This window comes from Capsicum annuum, chromosome 3, assembly GCF_002878395.1.
Source record: "Capsicum annuum cultivar UCD-10X-F1 chromosome 3, UCD10Xv1.1, whole genome shotgun sequence".
NCBI classification, from domain to species: domain Eukaryota; kingdom Viridiplantae; phylum Streptophyta; class Magnoliopsida; order Solanales; family Solanaceae; genus Capsicum; species Capsicum annuum.
This window is the reverse complement of record NC_061113.1, coordinates 1,339,183-1,343,591: the sequence shown is the minus strand read 5'-3', so window position 1 is coordinate 1,343,591 and position 4,409 is coordinate 1,339,183.

The following is a 4,409-nucleotide window of genomic DNA, read 5'->3' as shown; positions in this document are numbered from 1 at the left end:
CCAAACGACACTTGAAGTGGGTTAGGACTTACAACTTTTGGAATCGACTCAAACAATGAGGATTAACTCATGCCCCAGTTTCTTTTGACTGGGTGATTCTAAATTGTTTATTTTGTTGGATCAAGCCCTTAGTAGGGCAGCCTACGTATCTCACCCCCGAGAGAGGAGAATTAGGTCACGCGTAGTTCTGGCAGCTTGTTCTTTCTTTTGATTCTAATTTTTCTTTTGTTGACTCTTTAATCTTTGGAACTTTCTTACTCTATTTTTCTTGACACTCTTTTCTTTTCTTTCCTTTTGGACATATTTTCTTCTTTTTTTCTCTCTTTTTTTTGAAATTTTTCTGACTCTATTGCTTTGCTTGACACTTTTCTTTTGAGTTTTGCTGACTCTATCTTGATTCCAAAAGACGGGTATGAAATAATATAGGACTGAATCTCAAATGGGGTAAATAAAGGATGACACGATGTTTGGATAGCAGAATGAAATGCCTTCATCATATCAATCCTTGAAAATGTTAGTACATATCATGCAATATGAAATAAAAGATAAAGATCATTTGTGACACATTAACAATATTAACTTTAACTGAGCATGTGTGTCAATTCTTCTTCTACCCTTGTCAAACACACAACTCCACTTTCGTTGTACATTCCTTATGCTAAAGGACTCATGACCTCGTGGAGCTGATTTTCTTTCTATTCCTTTTGACATAGGATCTCACATTCATTGCTTGACCTAATTGATATATGTATTTTAATTGATGACCAAGTTATTCTCACGATTCTCAAAATAACGGCCTTAATTTTCAAAGAAGGCTTCAACTTGATCACCAAATGCCCCAGCACTCTATCTATTTTCTCAGATGTTCTCTTTTTCTAACTTTAACCCTCTGATTCAATGTTCATGCTTAAACTGGATTTTAAGATCTGGCTAAAAATTTCACTAGCATGTCATATCACTAGAGTCAACATAAAATGTACTATACAAAGAAAACAAACAAACAACACATATTTAAATCACAAAGAAAAATAGGACACTTCATTTAGTTGAAACAAAAGATAGAAGAGTTTGAACATAAATAACAAAATGATAGAACAAGATAGATCCCGAACTACAACCCTGAAATAATTCGTACAACAGAAAAATAAAACAAAACAAGCTACCAGACCCCTTCCTAGTAAGGAGAGGGGTGATTTCTCAATTGCTCAGCCTGACAAATTAGCCACTGATTTGCATATCAGAGTGACTAGATCTTCCCTCACTTTTTATGTTCTGCACTATAATTGATCCATCTTGAATCACCTTTTCAATTTCTCTTTTTAAATCTAGACAATCTTCAATACTATAACCCTGAGCATCAGAATGATACGCACAACGTGCATTAGGATCAAAATTTCTTGAACGCTGATTAAGAGTGTGCCCAAGGAGAGGAGTAATCATGCCCCTATGTCTCAATCTCTGGAACAAACACGCATAAGATTCCCCAATAGGAGTAAAATTATCCTTTTCCTTCCTTATCATTGCGAACTCTGGCCTTGGATGAAACATGAATTTAGAGGTTCCTTGGTAAATTTGTGGGGGTTGAGGATGATGTTGAGGGACAAGTCCATACCATTGTGGATAAGAAGATGGATGGGTAAACAATTATGCATTATTCAAAGGACATTGAGGAAGTGAAATGAAACTCCTTGGATTTTGAAAAGAGGCACCTTGTTGCAGATGAGTAAGTGGATTTGATATGTAAGCTCGGGATTGAGGCTGACAGTATTGGTGAGTTGGACCTCTCAAACTCTGCTTTGTCCCTGGCACGACAATAGGTGTGTTTTCCTTCTTCTTTCCTTCAGTTTCCCTGGATTGATTGCAATATCGTCCCAAATATTTCACAGAATCCTTCTGCCCATCACGTTCCTCAAATTTCGATATCTCAAATCTTTGAAGAAGGTTGATACTTGAAGACATGCCCCAGTCTTTATATGAAACATCTTTTTTACCCACAAGTCCCAGGAAACTTTCCATATCATTTTCTATACTCTTCACTTTCCCCACCATTTTCTCTGATTTTTCTGGTATGCTAGGCTTCTTGGTAAGAAATTTTGGCGTTCCTCTTAACTTAAATGTAGGCTGAAGAGTATAGCAATGATCATTAAGAGCCTTGAACATAGGACCACTGGCAGATTGGGGCAACACAACTGTTGGATTGATAGGCAATGTGGAAGCCTCAGTAGAAGGTTGAACAATAAAAGTATAGACGGTATGTGGTGCTATGAATGTGGTAGGCTTATACTGAGGAGCTAAAGAATGAGAGACGGAAGCATTGGGGTGCATTTGACATGAAATAGATTCTACGGCATGCTGTGATGTATCAACAACAGTAAGAAACTGACTTTGCAATTTTGGTGGAAGACTCAAGGTATTTACAGGGACAAAAGTGGGGAACGAAGGTGGAGGCAGTCCACTGGCCTAAGCTCGATACATTTCCATCATTTGTTGTCTCAGTCTCAAATTCTCTTCCTTTAAAATCTTAATTTCCTGACTCTTTGTTTCATCCATGATGCCACTCTCTATATCCTTGTTGGACACAACTAACCCTTCCTTGGATTTGGTGTGATGTGGAGGAGCAGCCAGGAAGCCACAAACCAACCACCTTAAACTAACTGTACAAAAGGTAACAAATATGTTAGAGTTCAGTATTTTTTCTTCAAAATCCCTTTTTTTAGAAAAGATCACCGAACCCAAGAAGGGCACCTACGTATCTCACTCCCGAAAGAGGAGAATCAGGTGTGCGTAGTTCGTGAAGTCTTGCCAAAATGGCCAATTAAACTCTTTTTTTATTCTTTTCCTTGAAACTTTAAGAAGAAAAGAAAATAACAATTTGTCAAAAGTGACATTTGGGTAGTTCAAGAACCATTTGTATTGAAACACACTTCTTTGTTTGGGCAATTCAAGTGACATTTACGAGGAGATGCACTTCCTTGTTTGGGTCATTCAAGAGGCACTGGTAAGAAGATACACTTTTTTCTTTCGGTAATTCAAGAGGCATTGGTAAGGAGATGCACTTCCTTATTTTGATAATTCAAGCAACTTTGGTATGAAGATGCACTTCCTTGATTGGGTAATTTGAACTTTGCTTTTTGGGTAATGCACTTCCTAACTTAAGTTTTAATTCTCTGTATATGTACTTCCTAGTTGAGTCAGTCCCCTTAAATTCTAGAAAATGCACTTTCAAGTCGAGTTATTGCACTTAATCCTTAGGAGACGCACTTCCTTGCTAGTTTTCATTTGTCAGGTGGCATACTTTTTAATTTAAACTTCTATCTCTAGAAGACTCACTTTCTAGTCAGAATTCTTCACTTTAATTCTTAGGAGACGCACTTCCTAGTCTTGGTCATTCAATTTTACTCTCAAGAGATGCATTTTTTGGTCAGAGTCTTGATTTATCATTGCAACAGGTTTCATACCCCTTTTCTAACTCCGAAAGAGTAAGTTTCGAAAGGGTTTTTATTATTAAAGTGACAAAGATGAAAATTTGTTTCAAAAAGGACTTTTAACAATCAAAACTCAAAGTCGCCACTTGGCATAATCTGGTGTGCCAAGTCACCTTTGAAAGATCCTTTTCAAAAATATTTTGACTCTTTATACTGGTTTGCGAACAGAGATATCGGCTAAGAAATTCTGTTGACCGAGGGGAAGGTGTTAGGCACCCCTCGGTCCCCTGGTTCGACCACGGTCTCTTGATGGAGTATATCAGCTAAGTTGACATTGCAGATGTATAAACCACACAAAAACACATAAAACAATCAATCAAACACACGAAACAAAACAAATCCAAAATTTAGTGTTCAGTCCAATTATACAGTATAAAATATAAAAAAAAGTGCAAAAAATAAATCTTATTCTATTCTAAACTAATCCTAAACTAAACTCCCATGCTCTACCCGACGCCTCGGGCCTTGATCAAGAACGTCCTCCGGGTACAAAATTCTTCGGAGTATTCCTCGGATAAATCAATACATATACCTCGGGGCATTCCCTGGCCTAATGAATACATTTTATCCAATGTGAGAAAACCAAATCATTCACCCAATTTTTAAACATTCAACAGAATTTCAAATCTTCAACAAAAATAAAAAATTCCAAACTTTGCCTACCCAACCTACATTTGCCTATCCAATTCGGTGACATTTACATTCAAACACAATAAATCAAAATTTATCCGAATCTAACCTTTTCATCAATTTTTCAATTCCAACCCCCAACTTCTTTTTATTATCGATCCATTAAAACTTGATTAAGTTCTTTCCTTAAACCTTCGAAGCCGAATCACCAAACGTCATGATCATAACATCAATATCAATAAAAATCCAACAAAGAATAATCACATCACACATAATCACAACCATTTCAATAAA